The sequence below is a fragment of the Geotrypetes seraphini genome, chromosome 16, assembly GCF_902459505.1.
Source record: "Geotrypetes seraphini chromosome 16, aGeoSer1.1, whole genome shotgun sequence".
NCBI classification, from domain to species: domain Eukaryota; kingdom Metazoa; phylum Chordata; class Amphibia; order Gymnophiona; family Dermophiidae; genus Geotrypetes; species Geotrypetes seraphini.
The window spans coordinates 28,207,209-28,215,864 of NC_047099.1; the positions used below are offsets into that span (position 1 = coordinate 28,207,209).

The following is an 8,656-nucleotide window of genomic DNA, read 5'->3' on the forward strand; positions in this document are numbered from 1 at the left end:
GCTGTCCCGACTCTCCGTTCACCCCCCCCCGACGTCCGATTCATCCCCCCCCCCCGGCAGGACCATTCGCACCCCCACCCCGAAGGACCGCCGACTCCCCGACAATATCGGGCCAGGAGGGAGCCCAAACCCTCCTGGCCACGGCGACCCCCTACCCCCACCCCGCACTACATTACGGGCAGGAGGGATCCCAGGCCCTCCTGCCCTCGACGCAAACCCCCCCCCCCCCCAACGACCGCCCCCCCCCCAAGAACCTCCGACCGCCCCCCCCAGCCGACCCGCGACCCCCCTGGCGACCCCCACGACGCCCCCACCCCCCTTCCCCGTACCTTTGGTAGTTGGGCCAGAAGGGAGCCCAAACCCTCCTGGCCACGGCGACCCCCTAACCCCACCCCGCACTACATTACGGGCAGGAGGGATCCCAGGCCCTCCCGCCCTCGACGCAAACCCCCCTCCCCCCCAACGACCGCCCCCCCCCCAAGAACCTCCGACCGCCCCCCCAGCCGACCCGCGACCCCCCTGGCCGACCCCCACGATCCCCCCACCCCCCTTCCCCGTACCTTTGGAAGTTGGCCGGACAGACGGGAGCCAAACCCGCCTGTCCGGCAGGCAGCCAACGAAGGAATGAGGCCGGATTGGCCCATCCGTCCTAAAGCTCCGCCTACTGGTGGGGCCTAAGGCGCGTGGGCCAATCAGAATAGGCCCTGGAGCCTTAGGTCCCACCTGGGGGCGCGGCCTGAGGCACATGGTCGGGTTGGGCCCATGTGCCTCAGGCCGCGCCCCCAGGTGGGACCTAAGGCTCCAGGGCCTATTCTGATTGGCCCACGCGCCTTAGGCCCCACCAGTAGGCGGAGCTTTAGGACGGATGGGCCAATCCGGCCTCATTCCTTCGTTGGCTGCCTGCCGGACAGGCGGGTTTGGCTCCCGTCTGTCCGGCCAACTTCCAAAGGTACGGGGAAGGGGGGTGGGGGGGTCGTGGGGGTCGGCCAGGGGGGTCGCGGGTCGGCTGGGGGGGCGGTCGGAGGTTCTTGGGGGGGGGACGGTCGTTGGGGGGGAGGGGGGTTTGCGTCGAGGGCAGGAGGGCCTGGGATCCCTCCTGCCCGTAATGTAGTGCGGGGTGGGGTTAGGGGGTCGCCGTGGCCAGGAGGGTTTGGGCTCCCTTCTGGCCCGATATTGTCGGGTAGTCGGCGGTCCTTCGGGGTGGGGGTGCGAGTGGTCCTGCCGGGGGGGGGGGATGTATCGGACGTCGGGGAGTCGGCCGGGCAAGAGGGCTTGGGCTCCCTCTTGCTCCGATCGTGGATGCGGGTGCGGGTGGGAGCGCGTGCGAGTGGTCGTTCGGGGTGGGGGTGCGAGTGGTCCTGCTGGGGGGGTGAATCGGGCGTCGGGCGGGGTGGGAACTATGTTTTAAAACTTTCGTATACCGCGCTCACGCATATAACGCGCGAGGGGTATGCGCGGTAGGTAAAAACGCGTATAACGCGCGCGTTATATGCGTGAAAATACGGTAACTCCAAGACCCACCAGTCAGGTGTAACGCGCATCCAGACATGCAGCAGTGTTTTGAGACGGTCTCCAATCCGCAGAGCACCATCCACAGACCTGGCGCCATTGTGCTTGTGCATCAGGAGACACAGAACTGAAGTAGGGAGGCTAGGACATATGTAGCCACTATACCAACATTGGTAGCCCTGAGAAAACACCTATGAAGTGTCACTTGCACATGGTTGGAAGCGCTGGGCACCAAGAAACCAGAATGATCAGAACCTCAGGAGAGCCAGGTCTACTATCAGGCCGAGTCGTAGGATGACAGTCCAGTCTAGAATCCATGAAATCATGCAAACCTCGCCAAACAATCACAGCTTCTGAAAAGGCAGCCCAGCGAAAGGAGCCTTGAAAGTGGAAACAGCAGCCCACTATGGGCTGACACCCGAGTCAAACTCACATAAACAGGGCATGCAAAACATCTGGTAGATAAACAGTGCCTGCCAAAACAAAATGGAAACGAAGGACTGACTGCCATACTGTCAGAGCGCGCTTTTAAGCATGACATGTGCAAGTGACACAAAACATCACGAAAGCAGCTTTAATGCCTAAGGCAGCTGCATCACCTAACTTAGGGGGAAAGGTACATTTTGCCACTTGTGCTACCACAAATCCACCCTGGGCTGAATCAAAGCTGCTGACACTTTCTTGCCAAAAATTTCCTGCATGGCATAGCTCTAGCAAAAGCCAGAGCACTCTCAGAATTAAACTGCTCCAACACAAGAACGCACACATCGGAGTACCAAGAGAAGGTAGCAAGTATACACTAGAGAGTTGCGCGGGGACAGAAATCCCACCCATCCCCGCCAGGATCCTCTCTGTCCCCACCCATCCCCGCCAGGAACCTCTCCAACCCCACCCGTCTCTGTCAGGATCCTCTCGGTCCCCACCCATCCCCGCAAGGATTTACCTCCATCCCCATAAAAAGCAGCAATTACTTCTGACAGGATCATCAATTCCACAGTTTATTTTCTGTTTGCGTTGCTGTTTTCCTTGTGGAATCTCTTTGATGGAACCCTTTTTTTGTTTTCTGTTCAGGTAATTAACTTCTAAACCCTCCTCTTTTACTAAGGCTGATGTGTCCATTATATTATATGGATGAACCCTGCTTCCAAAGCCTTCCATCCCCGTGGGAGTCCCGTTGGCCAGAGGGGGATCCCACGTGGGAGTCCCACGGGTTAGGGGGGATTCCCACAAAACCCCCGCGGGATTCCCGCAATCCCCGTTCCCGTGCAGACCTCTAGTATACACCACAAAGTCAGGAGGAAGAAGTGGCTGGAGCTGGCTGAGAGAACAAAAAGACCTCCTGTAAAGGTCTGGCAAAGCTGCAAATTCAAATAGGCACAAGCTCCTGAGAGCATTTCCAGGCTCCCAAAATCCCAGAGAAATCCATAAAGCACACAGTCCCTGAATTCACATCCCGGGAAATGCTGCATCTGTAAATAAGGAGTCAACAAGCAATTCATCCGCACCCAGATCCCCCAGATCAGGGTTAGGAAACGCAAGAATCACGGCCGGGTGAGTCTAGGACGTGTCCAAAGGAGTAACGCCACTAAGAGACACCGTGTAAGTGGATTGGGACTGCGCAGGGGGAAAAACACAGTGGTCCGAAATCCAGAGTGCTAAAAATGGTGAAAAGGTGGCCAGCTCCTGGGGCATAGGTCACATAAATGTGGCAAAAATGAACTTTCCGAGGCGGCAAAGGGAAGGCCCTGGCGGGAAAGGCCTCAAAGCAGCCCGTTCAGAGTGCTGCTGCCACTGCTGTTTTTGGAGGCCTCGGAGCAGAAGTATGTCGGTCTCAAGGTGGGAGGGTGGGTGGGGTTCTGCTGCACAGGGAGATGGGAGGGATAGAAAGATGCTGCACAAGGGGATAGGTGAGAGAGAAAGAAAGATGCTGCACATTGGGGGGGGGGAGAAAGGAAAGAGGAAGAATTGGGGTGGAGGAAAGGAAGGGATTGTTGTACATGGAAAAAAAATAAGACATCTCCCCCAAAATAAGCTCTAATGTTCTTTTTTGACCCAAAATTTATATACGACACTATCTTATTTTCGGGGAAACACAGTAGTAGCTGGAGAATAATCATTGCCACAAAGCTGGGAATGTTCCAAAAATCTGATCTTCAGGCTGCTAGTCAGACTCCAATGTCTGACTATACATCCACCCTCACAGACCATCAGATGTGCACTGGGACGGGCGTAGTAGGCACAACAATGCTGCTGGCACCCTGCGAGACACCACTGAGCCTCTTAAGGGCACCTAACAGCCTACGCTCAATTCCTGATTAACAGAACGCGAGACCACCTCAGGGAGAGCCCTGAGCTCCAGAGGAAACTATGCAGGTTGGCCAACAGGTACCCACAAAGGGATTGGCCTGTCAGCTACAGACTGTGGTCTGTGAATTGTCAAGCAGGCAGAGCTTTAAAATCGCTCCAAGCACTAAATTAACCAAAAGTGGACAAAATTACATTGAATTAAAACAAAATGGAGAGAGCAGAACACACAACTACATCCATGCGTGCAGAAGGAAAAAAAAACTGTAAAGGGAAAAAACAGAACCAGGATCAAACCAAAGTCAAATGGAGAAACCTAATCAAACAATACAAGATCAAACTTAATGAAAAACGGAAAGCCTACCACTCCAAACTAGTTGGCACAGCAACCTCAGACACTAAAATGCTCTTCAAACTTGTAAAGAACCTCACTGATACCAAACCTCTCTTAGCCACCCAAGGAAACCACCCACCAATAGCCTCCCAACTAGCTGACCACTACAAAAGCAAGATCACCACAATCAGATCCACTTTCAATAACTCATCAATATACCTCGACGAGATCATAACAAAACCTACAACAGAAGAACCCATAGCAGCAGACAGGACCTGGACCACCTTCCCACTAGTTCAATGGTCTGATATGGATCGTCTCTACAAAAAATATAGCAAAGCATCATGTGACTTGAATAACTATCCCTCATATCTCCTAACAAACGCCACTCCTAAATTCAGAGCCAACCTTATGCAATGGATTCAAACCACACTCACGGAAGGTCAATTCCCACTTGAACTAGGTGAAATTATAATCACCCCTCTATTGAAAGATCTCAAAGGCCCAATAGACACCCCCTCTAACTACAGACCCATCACCTTAATCCTATTATACGTTAAAATAATAGAAGGACTAGTAGCACAATACCTCACCAACTATCTAGAAGACTATAACATACTTCAATCAGGATTCAGATTCAGTTATAGCACAGAGACATTATTAGCAACGCTACTAGATACAGCTAGACAGCACCTTAGTAAAGGAAGAAGAATGTTGCTAATTCAACTCGATCTCTCAGCGGCATTCGACCTAGTTGACCACACCATACTGCTTCAGATACTTGACGTCATAGGGATCTCAGGAGTAGTATACAACTGGTTCCAAGAATTCCTAAAAACAAGAACCTACAGAGTTAAGTCAAACGACCACAAATCGGACCCCTGGTCTAACCCCTGTGGAGTCCCACAAGGATCACCGTTTTCGCCTATGCTTTTTAACCTCTTCTTATCATCCCTTGGCATCACCCTAGACACCCTAAATGTAACATCTTTCAGCTACGCGGATGATATAACTATATTACTCCCCTTCGACATCCAAGACCCCACCTCGTTAGGCAACCTAAAAACAACACTGGAAGAAGTGGAAGAATGGATGTTAGACCACAAACTGAAATTAAACTAGGACAAAACAAAATTCCTACTACTTGAAAAGGACAAAATCCCATCCATAACAGAACTAAAAATAAATGCCACCAAATACCCCATACAGCCCTCTCTCAAAATCCTTGGAGTCTCGATAGATAGATGCTGCACAATGCAGATCCAAATCAACAAAACCACTCAAAAAGCATTTTTCACCATGCGCAACTTATGAAAAATAAGAAAATTCTTCAAAAAAGATCACTACAGGATCATAGTTCAATCTCTTGTCCTAGGACTAGTGAACTATTGCAATATCCTCTACCTTCCTTGCCCCACAATCTTGATAAACCAACTACAGACCATTCAAAACATAGCCCTCAGGCTGATCTATTCTCTCGGAAAATTTGACCATATCACCAATGCCTACCTAGATTCACACTGGCTACCGATACGAGCTCGAATCCAATTCAAATTCTACTGTCTCTTATTCAAAGTAACAAACGGAACTGCACCCACCTATCTCAACAATCAGCTAAATCATAACAGCATATCCAGACCAAGAAGAACCCAGACCACTTAAGGGAACTCAGCGCAAAAAAATATACGACGGCCTCCTAGCGACGCAGTCAGCGAAGCTGGACCCCTCCATCCTCAACCTGCTGACAACTACAAGTGACTTTAAATCATTCCGAAAAGAAATCAAAACTCTGCTTTTCAAAAAAACTATACAACCTTCTTATCCCACCCCTCGCTTCCTCCGCTCTCCACGCAAACTACCAGCTAACCTCCTCTCTTCTACTTTTATCCCCCCTTGACCCTTTCAAGAAACCAACCCTAAACCTCTTCTTCCCTTCTAGTGATCCTAAACTCTCCCCCTTACCTTACTATTCAATGCTCCTAATCTGTAATTCCCTTGCATCCACTATATAAGCGTCCCCTGCATCTACTGTGTAATCATCCCCTAAATGGCAACTTCCTGGCAATGTCCAGCTATCTTATACTGTAAATAGTAACTTCCTGGAAATATCCAGCTACCTTATACTGTTGTTTGTAACTTCCTGGAAATGTCCAGCTATCTTACACTGTAATCCGCTTAGAACTGCAAGGTACAGGCGGAATAGAAGTCACTAATGTAATTTAATATAAACTGATAAGTGAAGTACTATTGAGGCAGAGTGAAAAATCCAGAGTGGATTCCTTTTTATAAAAAAATAAATAAATTATTTATTCATTTTATTTACATCAAATGCAAAGTAAATATCCTTCTGCGACTAAAGGAAAATAACCCTACTGTCTAGAATGTCTCACCTATTGCACTGGAAATAAGGATTTAATTGTATTATAAACACACTCATGCAGGCATGCATGCAGAAAGGAAAAAAAGTAGGTAGAGCAAAGGAACCCAGCAAAAGCACAAGGAAGAAAGCTGGAGTGGATTCCTTCTGCGGATGACAGGCAGCCATGAGGGATACTACCCATCTGTCTAAAATGTCTCGCCTATTGCTTTGGAAATAAAATTACCCACTCCTACATAGTAACATAGTAGATGATGGCAGATAAAGACCCAAACGGTCCATCCACCTAATGCTACTGATGGGTCTATTCCTTTCTGAAATAGGAAAAGTACTGATGTTGTAAAAAAAATAGGCAGTGTTCAATTTTACAGAAAGGCGCATATAAATATTTAGAATAATTCATCTGTTTTATAAAGTCAACAAGTGTTTCTTTGTGCCTAGGTAAAATTTGGCTCCTACAACAAACCCCAGTAGTGCACCAAGCTTATCCCAGCTCTCTTATTTACATGACACAGACCTGTTAACTGCACTTCCTGAGTCGAGCCTCCCAAACTACTGGAGGTGCGCTTTCCACATCCCCTTCCCCTTTCTTATCAATGACTTCTATACTACCAGTCCTGTCCTCCCTTCTTTCCCTTCCATCTCACACTTTCTTTTGTTAGAATTGTAAGCCACACATTCATACTTTGGGATAGGGGGGGGGGAGGGGAGTAGCAAGCACTGAATCAAGTTGGAAACTTCTGTCGCACCGAAACTGTATTTCCCCAGAACGGCTATGACCGTCTTCCGTGTAAAAAAGTGCGATGCGTGTGAGGAATACAGAAGCAGCGTTACAAAATCACCCCTTACTCTGGCCATTCCCCCCCCCCCCATCCCCAACAAGCCATCCACCTCATCCCATTCATTTCTTTCTGGTTTTTTTGTTTGTTTGTTTGTTTAACATCGTTTTTATTAACGAGACCACAAGAGAAACCAGCATGGGTCCCATTCATTTCACTACCGCCACGCTGATGTACTGAAGGTCGCGGTCGGATAAGAATGACCCGTTTCCACCTCATCTGCGTTTAAAGTATTTTTTTTATTTTTTTTTAAAGCGGAATCATTTGAAACAATACAAATAACGCGAAGTCTTTCTTTTGTATCCCGAGAGAAACGAGAGAGGTTTTTGTGGCTTGTTGGGTTTTGTTCTTTTTTTTTTTTTACACAATGGACTACAAACATCCCCCTACCTCGGAGTCGAGGTCCCCTAAATACGCTCAAAGGGAACGAACGATACGGCGCCAGACGCCCGCCTGAGCCCAAGCAAGGCGGAGGCGCCAGGGCCTAGGCCGGCGTGAAGGCCTGGAGCGTGCCTGGTGCGGCGGGAAGGCGCGTGGGGGGGGGGAGGGAGAGCCGAGGCCACGCGCGCGCCTGCATTGGGCCTTTACTGGCTTAAAGATGGAGGGGAGGCGGGAAAAGCGCGCTTGCGATGAGGGGGGCCCTGCCCTTACCGAGCCCGCAGCTGCAGTGGCCTCCGCCGTCCTTGCCTCCGCTCCGGTGCCGTGCGTGCAGGCCCACAAAGAGCGACTTCTCCTCCGTCCCCGCGCAGAGACCGGGCGCAGAGCGATGACGTCGCAGGCTGCGAAGGCGGGAAACAGGAGGGAGGGGGGGGGGAAGGAGGAGACGCCGGAAGGCTGAAAGCGGGAAATGGAAAAAGGTGAGGCGCGCTTTGATGTACAGCGCTGCAGTATGTCTAGAAGTGATTAGTGATATCGTGTTTCCCCGAAAATAAAACTGTCTCGTATTCATTTGGCGTCCAAAAAAAACGCACTAGGGCTTATTTTTTTCATGTACAACAATCATCTCTTCCATCCCAATTCTGTCTCTCTCCATGTGCAGGATCTTTCTATCCCATCCTCCCGCAGCAGAACCCCACCAATCCTCCCACCCTGCAGCGGTGGCAGCCTTCCCTCTGCTGCATCACCGATGATGTCATCGGAGGAGCTTGGGGATCGATCTTAACTAGGGCTTATTTTTGGGATAGGGCTTATATTAGGAGCATCTTTAAAAATCATTCTAGGGCTTATTTTCGGGGAAACACGGTAGTGGTAGACGGGAAAAAGGAGAGGGGAAGGGGAAATGCCTCTGATGCG

The 8,656-nt window shown here is 50.2% G+C and overlaps 1 protein-coding gene across 1 annotated transcript in view; it reads right to left on the reverse strand.

Moving 5' to 3' along the window:
• The window catches only part of ADAR (adenosine deaminase RNA specific), a 68,223-nt gene extending 60,051 nt beyond the window's left edge, over positions 1-8,172 (reverse strand). Inside the window, exon 1 of the mRNA XM_033924773.1 lies at positions 8,015-8,172. The gene's annotated coding sequence lies outside the window, so the exon portion shown is untranslated. The remainder of the gene's footprint in view (positions 1-8,014) is intronic.
• Positions 8,173-8,656: the final 484 nt, after the last annotated feature.